Here is a 16,659-nt window from a genome sequence, read left to right as displayed (position 1 = left end):
AGGTGATGGACCTGGACCCCAGGCCAATGTCTGCAACAGCAGTAGTGGATCCAGTCCCAGAGACCCAGACGGAACCAGTCCCAGAACCGGAACCAGCCGAACAACCAACACCAGACCCCGTGTCAGCACTGAATCCAGTACTTGCAACCTCAACACCAGAGGGCCCCACCGAACCTGAACTGGCAGCAGCCGATAACCCTACACAAGAGGCTCAGCCGGAGCCTGAATCCCAACATAGTGCACCAGCGGAGAGCGGTTCACAGTCAACAGAAACAGCTCCATCCCCTATATCGCTTCCAGAGGGACCAAGCCTAGGTCCACAATCCCATGAGGAACTGATGTCTCCAGCATCAAGGGAACAGTTCCAGACCGAACAGGAAGCAAATGAAAGCCTCCAGAGAGCTTGGACGGCGGCACGGAGCAACCCACCGCCTCTCAGCTCTTCTAATCGATCCAGGTTTGTTGTAGAAAGAGGACTTTTATACAAGGAAACTCTTTCTGGTGGACACCAGGAAGACTGGCATCCTCAGAGACAGTTGGTAGTTCCAACTAAATACCGGGCCAAGCTCTTGAGCTTAGCCCATGATCACCCTAGTGGCCATGCTGGGGTGAACAGGACCAAAGACCGTTTGGGGGGATCATTCCACTGGGAGGGAATGGGCAAGGATGTTTCTACCTATGTCCAGTCTTGTGAGGTGTGCCAAAGAGTGGGAAAACCCCAAGACCAGGTCAAAGCCCCTCTCCAGCCACTCCCCATCATTGAAGTTCCATTTCAGCGAGTAGCTGTGGATATTCTGGGTCCTTTTCCGAAAAAGACACCCAGAGGAAAGCAGTACATACTGACTTTCATGGATTTTGCCACCCGATGGCCGGAAGCAGTAGCTCTAAGCAACACCAGGGCTAAAAGTGTGTGCCAGGCACTAGCAGACATTTTTGCCAGGGTAGGTTGGCCCTCCGACATCCTCACAGATGCAGGGACTAATTTCCTGGCAGGAACTATGAAAAATCTTTGGGAAGCTCATGGGGTAAATCACTTGGTTGCCACTCCTTACCATCATCAAACAAATGGCATGGTGGAGAAGTTTAATGGAACTTTGGGGGCCATGATACGTAAATTCGTAAATGAGCACTCCAATGATTGGGACCTAGTATTGCAGCAGTTGCTCTTTGCCTACAGAGCTGTACCACATCCCAGTTTAGGGTTTTCCCCATTTGAACTTGTATATGGCCGTGAGGTTAAGGGGCCATTGCAGTTGGTGAAGCAGCAATGGGAGGGATTTACACCTTCTCCAGGAACTAACATTCTGGACTTTGTAACCAACCTACAAAACACCCTCCGAACCTCTTTAGCCCTTGCTAGAGAAAACTTACAGGATGCTCAAAAAGAGCAAAAAGCCTGGTATGATAAACATGCCAGAGAGCGTTCCTTCAAAGTAGGAGACCAGGTCATGGTCTTAAGGGCGCTCCAGGCCCATAAAATGGAAGCATCGTGGGAAGGGCCATTCGTGGTCCAGGAGCGCCTGGGAGCTGTTAATTATCTCATAGCATTCCCCACCTCCAACCGAAAGCCTAAGGTGTATCATATTAATTCTCTAAAGCCCTTTTATTCCAGAGAATTAAAGGTTTGTCAGTTTACAGCCCAGGGAGGAGACGACGCTGAGTGGCCTGAAGGTGTCTATTACGAAGGGAAATGTGCTGGTGGTGTGGAAGAGGTGAACCTCTCCATGACCCTTGGGCGTATGCAGCGACAGCAGATCCAGGAGCTGTGCACTAGCTACGCGCCAACGTTCTCAGCCACCCCAGGACTGACTGAACGGGCATACCACTCCATTGACACAGGTAATGCTCACCCAATTAGGGTCCACCCTTACCGGGTGTCTCCTCAAGCTAAAACTGCTATAGAATGGGAGATCCAGGATATGTTACAGATGGGTGTAATCCGCCCCTCTGAAAGTGCATGGGCATCTCCAGTGGTTCTAGTTCCCAAACCAGATGGGGAAATACGTTTTTGCGTGGACTACCGTAAGCTAAATGCTGTAACTCGCCCAGACAACTATCCAATGCCACGCACTGATGAACTATTAGAGAAACTGGGACGGGCCCAGTTCATCTCTACCTTGGACTTAACCAAGGGGTACTGGCAGGTACCGCTAGATGAATCTGCCAAGGAAAGGTCAGCCTTCATCACACATCTCGGGCTGTATGAATTTAATGTACTCCCTTTCGGGCTGCGAAATGCACCCGCCACTTTCCAAAGACTTGTAGATGGTCTCCTAGCGGGATTAGGAGAATATGCAGTCGCCTACCTTGACGATGTGGCCATATTTTCGGATTCCTGGGCAGACCACCTGGAACATCTACAAAAAGTCCTTGAGCGCATAAGGGAGGCAGGACTAACTGTTAAGGCTAAGAAGTGTCAAATAGGCCTAAACAGAGTGACTTACCTTGGACACCAGGTGGGTCAAGGAACTATCAGCCCCCTACAGGCCAAAGTGGATGCTATCCAAAAGTGGCCTGTCCCAAAGTCAAAGAAACAGGTTCAATCCTTCTTAGGCTTGGCCGGTTATTACAGACGATTTGTACCGCACTACAGCCAAATCGCTGCCCCACTGACAGACCTAACCAAAAAGAAACAGCCAAATGCTGTTCAGTGGACCGGAAAGTGTCAGAAGGCCTTTAACAAGCTTAAAGCGACACTCATGTCTGACCCTGTACTAAGGGCCCCAGACTTTGACAAACCGTTCCTAGTAACCACAGATGCATCCGAGCGTGGTGTGGGAGCAGTTTTAATGCAGAAAGGACCTGATCAAGAATTCCACCCTGTAGTGTTTCTCAGCAAAAAACTGTCTGAGAGGGAAAGCAACTGGTCAGTCACTGAAAAAGAATGTTATGCCATTGTCTACGCTCTGGAAAAGCTACGCCCATATGTTTGGGGACGGCGTTTCCACCTGCAAACCGACCATGCTGCACTAAAGTGGCTTCACACCGTCAAAGAAACTAACAAAAAACTTCTTCGGTGGAGTTTAGCTCTCCAAGATTTTGATTTCGACATCCAACACATCTCAGGAGCTTCTAACAAAGTGGCTGATGCACTCTCCCGTGAAAGTTTCCCAGAATCAACTGGTTAAAATCATCCTTGAGATGTGGAAAATATTGTTAGTCTTTATGTACTTGGTAGTATATTTAGAGATGCATGTGTCTTATTAACTCTGTTTTCCTAGAGCTCCAGGAAGAAATCCCAGCCAGTGTTTCACCCTAGCTGAGATTTGGGGGGCGTGTCATAAATATAAAGGGAAGGGTAAACCCCTTTGAAATCCCTCCTGGCCAGGGGAAAGCTCCTCTCACCTGTAAAGGGTTAAGAAGCTAAAGGTAACCTCGCTGGCACCTGACCAAAATGACCAATGAGGAGACAAGATACTTTCAAAAGCTGGGAGGAGGGAGAGAAACAAAGGGTCTGTGTCTGTCTGTAGTCGTCTTGGCCAGGGACAGAACAGGAATGGAGTCTTAGAACTTTTAGTAAGTAATCTAGCTAGGTATGTGTTAGATTATGATTTCTTTAAATGGCTGAGAAAAGAATTGTGCTGAATAGAATAACTATTTCTGTCTGTGTATCTTTTTTGTAACTTAAGGTTTTGCCTAGAGGGGTTCTCTATGTTTTTTGAATCTAATTACCCTGTAAGATATCTACCATCCTGATTTAACAGGGGGGATTTCTTTATTTCTATTTACTTCTATTTTTTATTAAAAGTCTTCTTGTAAAACACTGAATGCTTTTTCATTGTTCTCAGATCCAAGGGTTTGGGTCTGTGGTCACCTATGCAAATTGGTGAGGCTTTTTATCCAACATTTCCCAGGAAAGGGGGGGTGCAAGTGTTGGGAGGATTGTTCATTGTTCTTAAGATCCAAGGGTCTGGGTCTGTAGTCACCTAGGCAAATTGGTGAGGCTTTTTACCAAACCTTGTCCAGGAAGTGGGGTGCAAGGTTTTGGGAAGTATTTTGGGGGGAAGGACGCGTCCAAACAGCTCTTCCCCAGTAACCAGTATTAGTTTGGTGGTGGTAGCGGCCAGTCCAAGGATAACGGGGGTAATATTTTGTACCTTGGGGAAGTTTTGACCTAAGCTGGTAAAGATAAGCTTAGGAGGTTTTTCATGCAGGTCCCCACATCTGTACCCTAGAGTTCAGAGTGGGGGAGGAACCGTGACAGCTTTGTTGCAAGGATAAGTTCCTGGGTTAGTGGTTCTGTTGTGTGGTATGTGGTTGTTGGTGAGTATTTGCTTCAGGTTGCGGGGCTGTCTGTAGGCAAGGACTGGCCTGTCTCTCAAGATTTGTGAGAGTGCTGGGTCATCCTTTAGGATAGGTTGTAGATCCTTAATAATGCGTTGGAGGGGTTTTAGTTGGGGGCTGAAGGTGACGGCTAGTGGCGTTCTGTTATTTTCTTTGTTAGGCCTGTCCTGTAGTAGGTAACTTCTGGGAACTCTTCTGGCTCTATCAATCTGTTTCTTTACTTCTGCAGGTGGGTATTGTAGTTGTAAGAAAGCTTGACAGAGATCTTGTAGGTGTTTGTCTCTGTCTGAGGGATTGGAGCAAATGCGGTTGTATCGCAGAGCTTGGCTGTAGACGATGGATCGTGTGGTGTGGTCAGGGTGAAAGCTGGAGGCATGCAGGTAGGAATAGCGGTCAGTAGGTTTCCGGTATAGGGTGGTGTTTATGTGACCATTGTTTATTAGTACTGTAGTGTCCAGGAAGTGGATCTCTTGTGTGGACTGGACCAGGTTGAGGTTGGTGGTGGGATGGAAATTGTTGAAATCATGGTGGAATTCCTCAAGGGCTTCTTTTCCATGGGTCCAGATGATGAAGATGTCATCAATATAGCGCAAGTAGAGTAGGGGCTTTAGGGGTCGAGAGCTGAGGAAGTGTTGTTCTAAATCAGCCATAAAAATGTTGGCATACTGTGGGGCCATGCGGGTACCCATAGCAGTGCCGCTGATCTGAAGGTATACATTGTCCCCAAATGTGAAATAGTTATGGGTAAGGACAAAGTCACAAAGTTCAGCCACCAGGTTAGCCGTGACATTATCAGGGATAGTGTTCCTGACGGCTTGTAGTCCATCTTTGTGTGGAATGTTGGTGTAGAGGGCTTCTACATCCATAGTGGCCAGGATGGTGTTATCAGGAAGATCACCGATGGATTGAAGTTTCCTCAGGAAGTCAGTGGTGTCTCGAAGGTAGCTGGGAGTGCTGGTAGCGTAGGGCCTGAGGAGGGAGTCTACATAGCCAGACAATCCTGCTGTCAGGGTGCCAATGCCTGAGATGATGGGGCGCCCAGGATTTCCAGGTTTATGGATCTTGGGTAGTAGATAGAATATCCCAGGTCGGAGTTCCAGGGGTGTGTGCCTTTTCAGGAAGTTTCTTGAGCAAATGCTGTAGTTGCTTTTGGTAACTCTCAGTGGGATCATAGGGTAATGGCTTGTAGAAACTCGTGTTGGAGAGCTGCCGAGCAGCCTCTTGTTCATATTCCGACCTATTCATGATGACGACAGCACCTCCTTTGTCAGCCTTTTTGATTATGATGTCAGAGTTGTTTCTGAGGCTGTGGATGGCATTGGGTTCCGCATGGCTGAGGTTATGGGGCAAGTGATGCTGCTTTTCCACAATTTCAGCCCGTGCACGTCGGCGGAAGCACTCTATGTAGAAGTCCAGTCTGCTGTTTCGACCTTCAGGAGGAGTCCACCTAGAATCCCTCTTTCTGTAGTGTTGGTAGGGAGACCTCTGTGGATTAGTATGCTGTTCAGAGGTATTTTGGAAATATTCCTTGAGTCGGAGACGTCGAAAATAGGATTCTAGGTCACCACAGAACTGTATCATGTTCGTGGGGGTGGAGGGGCAGAAGCAGAGGCCCCGAGATAGAACAGCTGCTTCTGCTGGGCTGAGAGTATGGTTGGATAGGTTAACAATATTGCTAGGTGGGTTGAGGGAACCATTGCTGTGGCCCCTAGTAGCATGTAGTAGTTTAGAAAGTTTAGTGTCCTTTTTCTTTTGTAGAGAAGCAAAGTGTGCGTTGTAAATGGCTTGTCTAGAGTGAGTTTGTGTGTGTATGGGGGTGGGGGGGATGTGAGAAAACCTGGATTTGTGCAGGAAATAGCCCAACTTGATTGTCATGCACATTGTATAAAGAGTTGTCACTTTGGATGGGCTATCACCAGCAGGAGAGTGAATTTGTGTGTGGGGGGGTGGAGGGTGAGAAAACCTGGATTTGTGCTGGAAATGGCCCACATGATGATCACTTTAGATAAGCTATTACCAGCAGGACAGTGGGGTGGGAGGAGGTATTGTTTCATATTCTCTGTGTATATATAAAGTCTGCTGCAGTTTCCACGGTATGCATCCGATGAAGTGAGCTGTAACTCACGAAAGCTTATGCTCAAATAAATTGGTTAGTCTCTAAGGTGCCACAAGTACTCCTTTTCTTTTTGTGAATACAGACTAACACGGCTGTTACTCTGAAACCTGAGTTTCTCCTGAATTTCTTACCCATGCAGATGCAGGAGATGTGAAGTAGCTTATCATGTATTGAGACTGGAGCCAGACTTGGGCCAGTTTCATATCTGTTGCCTGCAAAGGTTCTATGTCCATGGTCATATCCTGCTTGCCTTATTCATACAGGTCATGCCACTGTAGGATGAGTAGGGGCTGCAGGATCGGACACACTGAACAGTTGAGCTTTACCGCCTTGATTTGGCTGTAGAGCTACAAAGCACTGGATGGTGAGTTTTACAGTGGTATAAGATATATGGTAATCTGCTGAGGTTCAACAAGGACAAGTGCAGAGTCCTGCAGTTCGGACGGAAGAATCCCATGCACCGCTACAGGCTGGGGACCGACTGGCTAAGCTAAGCGGCAGTTCTGCAGAAAAAGACCTGGGGATTACAGTGGACGAGAAGCTGGATATGAGTCAACAGTGTGCCCTTGTTGCCAAGAAGGCTAATGGCATATCGGGGGAGGAAGATAGCTCAGTGGTTTGAGCATTGGCCTGCTAAACCCAGGGTTGTGAGTTCAATCCTTGAGGGGGCCATTTAGGGATCTGGGGCAAAAATTGGGGATTGGTCCTGCTTTGAGCAAGGGGTTGAACTCGATGATCTCCTGAGGTCCCTTCCAACCCTGATATTCCATGATTCTATGATTAGGAGGAGCATTGCCAGCAAGGGAAGTGATTATTCTCCTCTGTTTGGCACGGGTGAGGCCACATCTGGAGTATTGTGTCCAGTTTTGGGCCCCCCACTACAGAAAGGATGTGGACAAGCTGGAGAGACTCCAGTGGAGGACAACAAAAATTATAAGGCAGCTGGGCCACATGACTTACGAGGCGAGGCTGAGGGAACTGGGGTTATTTAGTCTACAAAAGAGAAGACTGAGGAGGGATTTGATAGCAGCCTTCAACTACCTGAAGGGGGGTTCCAAGGAGGCTGGAGCTCGACTGTTCAAAGTAGTGGTAGAGGACAGAACAAGGAGCAGCCTCAAGTTGCAGTGGGGAGGTCTAGGTTGGGTATTAGGAAAAACTATTTCACTAGGAGGGTGGTGAAGCATTGGAATGGGTCACCTAGGTAGGTGGTGGAATCTCCATCCTTAGAGGTTCTTAAGGCCCAGCTTGACAAAGCCCTGGCTGCGATGATTTAGTTGGGGTTGGTCCTGCTTTGAGCAGGGGGTTGGACTAGATGACCTCCTGAGGTCTCTTCCAACCCTAATCTTCTATGATTCTATATGGTGCCAGGGAATTGATGAGCCCAATCCATTTCCAATTACAGTTAACTGAGTAACTCGGTGGGAGTTGCAGGAAAAGCAGCTAGCAGGAGAGTGCAGGAAGGTGGAAGGTAAAATAGGCCAGCCAGTACTTCCACTGGCAACTCTTCTGGGTGCTCAGGATAGAAAAGACAGCAGTGGAGACTCCCTGGCCAATGCGTAAATAACTCCACAGCTGAGTTTGGCCCAAAGTATTTGGCCTTCTAGAACATTTGGGCTTTGAAAAATTATTTTTCTGACTGACTTATCCCAGTGTACCCTTGTCAACTGAGCCTCTCAGAGAGGAGCTTGTGAGGGCAGAGCAACGGTTATGGCTGATAACTAGAAGCCAGGATAAGGAAACTGAAGTGTTATAGACAGAGGCATGAAGGGGTCTGTGAAAGATGTGCCCCAGGCCGTAACGGGAGCCCAGGGTTGGATTAGAGCTGATCCTATGATCAGCACACTACACCAGTGGTTTTCCAACCTGTGAACCCTGGACCCCTTGGGGTCCACAGACTATGTCTAAGATTTCCAAAGGTATCTGCACCTCCATTTGAAATGTTTTAGGGGTCTGCAGATGAAAAAAGGTTGAAACCCATGGCACTGGCCCACAGCTATACACCCACATTACATTTCTGGCTGGCACTGGATCCTGACTATGGCAGTGTCCAGGCCAGACAGTTCAGATATGCTCACACTCCAGACATGTGTCCTCACTCCACGAGGGACAGCAGTGCATTCTACATGGTCTGTAAGATGTAAAGTAGGCTAGTCATTGGATTTGGACGTGTTTCTTAGCCCTGGTCTACACTACAGGGTTAGGTTGAATTTAGCTGCGTTAGGTCGATTTTATAATGAATGCATCTACACAAGCAACCCCGTTCCGTCGACCTAAAGGGCTCTTAAAATTGACTTCTGTACTCCTCCCCGACGATGGGCGTAGCGCTAAAATTGACCTTGCTTGGTCGAATTTGGGGTAGTATGGACGCAAATCAACGTTATTGTCCTCCAGGAGCTATCCCAGAGTGCTCCAATGTGACTGCTCTGGACAGCACGTTCAACTCCGATGCACTAGCCAGGTACACAGGAAAAGCCCCGGGGAACTTTTGAATTTCATTTCCTGTTTGCAAAAAGAAAAGGAGTACTTGTGGCACCTTAGAGACTAACCAATTTATTTGAGTATGAGCTTTCGTGAGCTACAGCTCACTTCATCGGATGCATACTGTGGGAACTGCAGCAGACTTTATATACACACAGAGATCATGAAACAATACCTCCTCCCACCCCACTGTCCTGCTGGTAATAGCTTATCTAAAGTGATCATCAAGTTGGGCCATTTCCAGCACAAATCCAGGTTTTCTCACCCTCCACCCCACCACACACAAACTCACTCTCCTGCTGGTAATAGCCCATCCAAAGTGACAACTCTCTACACAATGTGCATGATAATCAAGGTGGGCCATTTCCTGCACAAATCCAGGTTCTCTCACCCCCCTCCAAAAACCACACACACAAACTCACTATCCTGCTGGTAATAGCTCATCCAAAGTGACCACTCTCCCTACAATGTGCATGATAATCAAGGTGGGCCATGTCCAGCACAAATCCAGGTTTTCTCACCCCCCCACCCCCATACACACACAAACTCACTCTCCTGCTGGTAATAGCCCATCCAAAGTGACAACTCTCTACACAATGTGCATGATAATCAAGGTGGGCCATTTCCTGCACAAATCCAGGTTCTCTCACCCCCCTCCAAAAACCACACACACAAACTCACTCTCCTGCTGGTAATAGCTCATCCAAAGTGACCACTCTCCCTACAATGTGCATGGTAATCAAGGTGGGCCATGTCCAGTACAAATCCAGGCTTTCTCACCCTCAGTTTGGATGAGCTATTGCCAGCAGGAGAGTGAGTTTGTGTGTGTCTGTGTGTCCCCGGGAAAGAAAAAAAAAGGGGGGGGGGTGAGAAAACCTGGATTTGTGCTGGACATGGCCCACCTTGATTACCATGCACATTGTAGGGAGAGTGGTCACTTTGGATGAGCTATTACCAGCAGGAGAGTGAGTTTGTGTGTGTGGTTTTTGGAGGGGGGTGAGGGTGTGAGAGAACCTGGATTTGTGCAGGAAATGGCCCACCTTGATTATCATGCACATTGTGTAGAGAGTTGTCACTTTGGATGGGCTATTACCAGCAGGAGAGTGAGTTTGTGTGTGGTGGGGCTACAATAAGCAATGTGCCCTTGTCCTTCCCTCCTCCCCCACCCCACCCTACCCCACCTGGGTTACATTATCAGTTATCTCCCTTTTTTTTTAATTAATAAAGAAAGAATGCATGGTTTCAAAACAATAGTGACTTTATTTCCTTTCCCAGCTGTGATTGAAGTGGAGAGGGTGGTTGGCTTACAGGGAATTAAAATGAACAAAGGGGGCAGGTTTGCATCAAGGAGAAACACACACAGTTGTCACACTGTAGCCTGGCCAGTCATGAAACTGGTTTTCAAAGCCTCTCTGATGCACAGCACACCTACCCATGCTCTTCTAATTGCTTTGGTTTTTGGCTGTTCAAAATTGGCAGCCAGGCGATTTGCCTCAACCTCCCACCCCACCATAAACATCTCCCCCTTACTCTCACAGATATTATGGAGCACACAGCAAGCAGTATTAACAATGGGAATATTAGTTGCGCTGAGGTCTAACCTAGTCAGCAAACAGCACCAGCGAGCTTTTAAATCATAGAATCATAGAATCATAGAATATCAGGGTTGGAAGGGACCCCAGAAGGTCATCTAGTCCAACCCCCTGCTCAAAGCAGGACCAATTCCCAGTTAAATCATCCCAGCCAGGGCTTTGTCAAGCCTGACCTTAAAAACCTCTAAGGAAGGAGATTCTACCACCTCCCTAGGTAACGCATTCCAGTGTTTCACCACCCTCTTAGTGAAAAAGTTTTTCCTAATATCCAATCTAAACCTCCCCCACTGCAACTTGAGACCATTACTCCTCGATCTGTCATCTGCTACCATTGAGAACAGTCTAGAGCCATCCTCTTTGGAACCCCCTTTCAGGTAGTTGAAAGCAGCTATCAAATCCCCCCTCATTCTTCTCTTCTGCAGGCTAAACAATCCCAGCTCCCTCAGCCTCTCCTCATAACTCATGTGTTCCAGTCCCCTAATCATTTTTGTTGCCCTTCGCTGGACTCTCTCCAATTTATCCACATCCTTCTTGAAGTGTGGGGCCCAAAACTGGACACAGTACTCCAGATGAGGCCTCACCAATGTCGAATAGAGGGGAACGATCACGTCCCTCGATCTGCTCGCTATGCCCCTACTTATACATCCCAAAATGCCATTCGCCTTCTTGGCAACAAGGGCACACTGCTGACTCATATCCAGCTTCTCGTCCACTGTCACCCCTAGGTCCTTTTCTGCAGAACTGCTGCCTAGCCATTCGGTCCCTAGTCTGTAGCTGTGCATTGGGTTCTTCCGTCCTAAGTGCAGGACCCTGCACTTATCCTTATTGAACCTCATCAGATTCCTTTTGGCCCAATCTTCCAATTGGTCTAGGTCCTTCTGTATCCTATCCCTCCCCTCCAGCGTATCTACCACTCCTCCCAGTTTAGTATCATCCGCAAATTTGCTGAGAGTGCAATCCACACCATCCTCCAGATCATTTATGAAGATATTGAATAAAACCGGCCCCAGGACCAACCCCTGGGGCACTCCACTTGATACCGGCTGCCAACTAGACATGGAGCCATTGATCACTACCCGTTGAGCCCGACGATTTAGCCAGCTTTCTACCCACCTTATGGTGCATTCATCCAGCCCATACTTCCTTAACTTGCTGACAAGAATACTATGGGAGACCGTGTCAAAAGCTTTGCTAAAGTCAAGAAACAATACATCCACTGCTTTCCCTTCATCCACAGAACCAGTAATCTCATCATAAAAGGCGATTAGATTAGTCAGGCATGACCTTCCCTTGGTGAATCCATGCTGGCTGTTCCTGATCACTTTCCTCTCATGCAAGTGCTTCAGGATTGATTCTTTGAGGACCTGCTCCATGATTTTTCCAGGGACTGAGGTGAGGCTGACTGGCCTGTAGTTCCCAGGATCTTCCTTCTTCCCTTTTTGTGTCCAAAGGCACATTCTACCACCATTCTGCATTTGCTCAGCCTATAGTTGAACTGCTCCTTACTACTGTCCAGGCTACCTGTGTATGGGAATAGGGTTAGGCTGGGTCTCCAAGGGTAACTATTGGCATTTCAACATCCCCAACAGTAATTTTCTGGTCTGGGAAGTAAGTCCCTTCTTGAAGCTGCTCAAACAGCCCGGAGTTCCTAAAGATGCAAGCGTCATCCCATGTTGAGGTCAATGAAACATTCCTTGTGATCCACCAGTGCTTGCAACACCATTGAGAAGTACCCCTTGCAGTTTATGTACTGGTTGGCAAGGTGGTCCGGTGACAAGATAGGGATATGCGTTCCGCCTATCGCCCCACCACAGTTAGGGAAACCCATTGCAGCAAAGCCATCCACTATGACCTGCACATTTCCCAGAGTCTCTACCCTTGATAGCAGAACATTAGTGATTGCATTGGCTACTTGAATCACAGCAGTCCCCACAGTAGATTTGCCCACTCCAAATTGATTCCCGATGGACCGGTAGCAGTCAGGCATTGCAAGCTTCCACAGGGCTATCGCCACTCACTCCTCAACTGTCAGAGCAACTCTCATCTTGGTATTCCTGCGCTTCAGGGTGTGGGAAAGCAACTCACAGAGTTCCAGGAAAATGGCCTTATGCAAGCGAAAGTTTCCCAGCCAATGGGAATCATCCCATACCTGCAAGACTATGCAGCCCCGCCAGTCTGTGCTTGTTTGCCAGGCCCTGAATCGGTGTTCCACTGTATCAACGAGCCCCACTGCCGCAATGATGTCCCAATTGCCACATCCTGTGCTTTCAGGAACGTCTGTGTCCATGTCCTCCTCACAATCGTCCTCGTGCTGCCGTCTCTTAGCCAGGTTCTGCACATACTGCAGTATAATGCGCGAGGGGTTTACAATGCTCACAACAGCAGCGGTGAGCTGAGCGGGCTCCATGCTTGCCGTGCTATGGCGTCTCCATGGGTAACCTAGGGAAAAAGGTGCAAAATGATTGTCTGAAGTTGCTTTCATGGAGGGAGGGAGGGGAGACTGGCATGTACCCAAAACCACATGCGACAGTGTTTTTGCCCCATCAGGCACTGGGAGCTTAACCCAGAATTCCAATGGGCAGTGGAGACTGCAGGAACTGTGGGATAGCTTCCCACAGTGCACCACGCCGTGAGTCGATGCTAGCCACGGTAGTGAGGACGCACTCCGCCGACTTAATACACTTAGTGGGGACATATACAATCGACTGTATAAAATCGATTTCTAAAAATCGACTTCTAAAAAATTGACCTAATTTCATAGTGTAGACATACCCTTAGAGCCTTGACTACTATGTGGGCTGAGGGTGCTCAGTTTCTTGGCCTCAGTGTGCCTCCATTTCCCTCACTGTAATGGGGAAAATGCCCCTTGTGCCTCAAAGGGGGATTGTTGAGCAGCTCAGCTTGCGAAGCACGCAGTGTTTCTCCTGGGTGTCAGGTGTGGTACAGATTCTACCCAGTGCATAGGCTCTGAGCCGAGCTCTCTGGCTCTCTCCCACAAACAGGAGCATGTAAGACCTCAGGCAGAAGCCAGTTCTGCAAGCGCCGTGCACCTGGAGCTCTCTGTGAACTCAGTGGGAGCGCTGTGCTGGAGCGGCTGACGGCCTGTTCCCATGGACGCATCTGCTGTAGTGACAGTGGCTCCCATGGGTTTGGATTCGTTAACGTTTCAAAATGAAGCTGGGACGCAGGTCAGAGCCATAGAGTTCAAGGCCAGAAGGGGTCACCAGCTGCCCCCAGATGTCACACGCCACCTCCCTCTCCTGCACACTAACCCAGAGCTTTGGATTCTGTACTATTTTGCCCCTAGAAGGCTGGAGCTGGAGAAGGCTCTGTCCTGGAACTCCTAAGCTAGGCCTCACAAGAGCCTCCCACATGCTGCTGCCTCCCACATGCTCACCCTCCCATTGCCACCCCTAAGCACTAACCCCACCGAATTGGCCTCCCACCCACTCCTGACTGCTGCTCAGAGCCCTGGGCAATACAAATGCACTGAGACAAAATGTTAGGACTGGTGGCTTGGGAAGGTTTTTTCCTGATAAAAATGGAGGGATTATTAATGTGCTGCTCTTCCACCCCAGCCATACACAAGCTGCAAGCAGCCTGTGTGTAAACAGCAGCCAAAAGCTGCAACTGCTAAGTCACAACTGCATGCCCACCTCACCGGCCACTCCTGAGGCTGTTGCAGGCTGTTTGTGATGCTACTCTTCAGCATAGCTCAGTTTCCCAATAGCTCAGGAGCCAACACCCATGCAGGAGCCATTGCCAGAACAAGCTCCATTAGGGTAGGAAGCTCTGGAGGAAATGAATTACTTGTGGACACAGCTATTTTTCCTCCTCTAACTGTTGTGAGGTTTGTAATTAGGCATTTTCAGTGCCAGCAAAATTATCATGAAAAATGCTCCAAAAGCAAAGGCCTGGTCCTGACTCAGCCAAACCTGCAATCAGCTTCCTTGCGAACACTGCCTCAGCCAAGCTCGAGTGGACAGCAAGCGCAGAGTGGGATCTTGCCTCCTCCATGTGCTGGGCCTTTGGGCAACTCTGAAGTCAAAAGAATGCTACTCTCTACACTCCTCCTGCCCAGGGAAGACCCTTCCAAGTGTGGGCCCAACCTCACACCATCACAGCCTGTGGGAACCCACTGGGAGTGAAGCAGTGGAGTTAAGGGGCTGACCCCTTTTCAGGGGTTCAGAAGTGTTTGCTCCAGGCTGCAGCCTGGGCTGCAATTAGTTTTATGCAGCTTTCAAAATAAAAATCATTGCTTGCTGTAGTCAAGGGATTGGCAGCATTCTAGGGAGAGCTGGGCAGTTTCTGCCCCTTCCTGGCATTTAACTGAAATATGTTTCTAAATAAAACGTACAGGGTCTTACTTCATAAGGCATATCAGCCCATGCTAGTATCACACCAGTACTGCACCCAGGCTGGTATCACACAGATGTGATCCAGACAATGCTGAATGTTTCCCAGAGCAGCTAGGCAGTCAGCTTGCTAGGGTTATATATGTTTGTGTATTCACATTTTGGCAAACCATGCTCAGGGCTCTGGTAATGCACATCAGGAAGTGCTCTCTCACCAGCCTATGTGCAGGGTCCAAAATTGTTAGCCTGGGGCTCGATCCAGCATCCATATAAGCCAACAGCAAAACTCCTGTGGATATCCATGGATGCAGGATTGGGCATTTATAGAAAGATGGGGCAACCCCAAACCTGGAGCTAATCTCCACCAGCCCTTGGGAATGTTCAGACTAGGGTCCTAAGCTTTGCCCGATCCTGCTCCCATTGAAATCAACAACAAAACATCCACTGACTTCAAGGGGTGTAAGCTCGGGCCCACAGTTCCAGTAACAAGAGTCTTTATCTAGAAGTGTGCATGAGCAGATCTTGCCACACAGCAGCAGAGGAGCCTCCTGCAGAATGCTGAGCACCTACAAGGTCAGCGGGGCTGGGCAGGGCAGCTTACACCTCTCACACATTGCCACAGAGCTTGGGTTTTTCCATTTAACTTTATTTTCAGCACATTAAACTGAAACACTCCACTCAGGAAGTGACTTCAACTCCCAAACCCAGCAACTTAAAGTGTAACCTAAAGCACCCTCATCAGCCTGTGTGGCTCAGGGACAATGGGGTTTACGAAATAATGTGCTGGGTGTGTGATGGGGAATATCTACATGCCCATTAGCCTGATCCAGGAGGTACTCCCATAGACTTCACAGTGGAGCAAAGGATGCCCAACACTTCACAGGATCAGAACCTAGATGCTGGGATTGAACGATGACAATGCCTTGCAACCCTCTGAATGACACCTCTGGAGTTAGTTCGATACAAGAAGGCTGCTATATTTATTTTTCTATACAAATGAATGGAGACAGCAGTTTAATAACTTAGACATGGGATTTCAAATCTAGGGGATATAATTGTATTGAAGCCATGGCTAGAGGAAGATAGTATTTGCTCATCATCCTGATCTAAACCAGCATATCTGAGGAATAATTAGCACAGAGGTAAATGCAACATGTGATTAAAAGAGAGAGAGAGACTAACTAGTTCACTGTCAGAAAATGAGAGTACAATCCTGTAGCATTTACAAGCCTGAGATTTATTCCACTCCCTGTTGCTTGGAAATGCTTCACAAATCTTTATTTACTCCAGAGTTCAACAGATGCGTTGGCTTTCCATGTTCCGCGTTTTCAAATACATTCAAGGACACTTGGATGAAAGGCAGTGTACAACACAAGCTTCTAATCAACGTTTTCAACACTGGACAGGAGCAGTGCCTTCGCAAGGTAGCTAACTGCTTTCTTGTCCCAGGCACATGGGGAGTTGTCACTACCAAGACTGTCACTTCACTGATGTATGTGTGGGAAAGAACAAACCAAAAAGCCACATTTTTTTTATAAAAAGAAAATGAAAAATTTATTTATAAATTTCTCACTCTGGGGCTACAAGTCTATGTCAGACACTCCGGAATATGCTGTACTGTACAGACTTTATCCAGTTAGAAATGATCATATAGTGACCCACATACAGCTTCAATATAAGCCTAAAAATTCTTAACATTAATTAACATAATTAAAAAAGGTATTCGCATCTAGAGAAAAATCTACAGAAAAACTCCTTTCTGGAGCAATCTGTGCATCAGCATCAATGTCTGCTTCCTTCACCGACATTATCAATATAGTCTTCTGACAAAAAA

This window comes from Lepidochelys kempii, chromosome 16, assembly GCF_965140285.1.
Source record: "Lepidochelys kempii isolate rLepKem1 chromosome 16, rLepKem1.hap1, whole genome shotgun sequence".
NCBI lineage: Eukaryota > Metazoa > Chordata > Testudines > Cheloniidae > Lepidochelys > Lepidochelys kempii.
Note: the sequence above shows the minus strand (reverse complement) of the source record.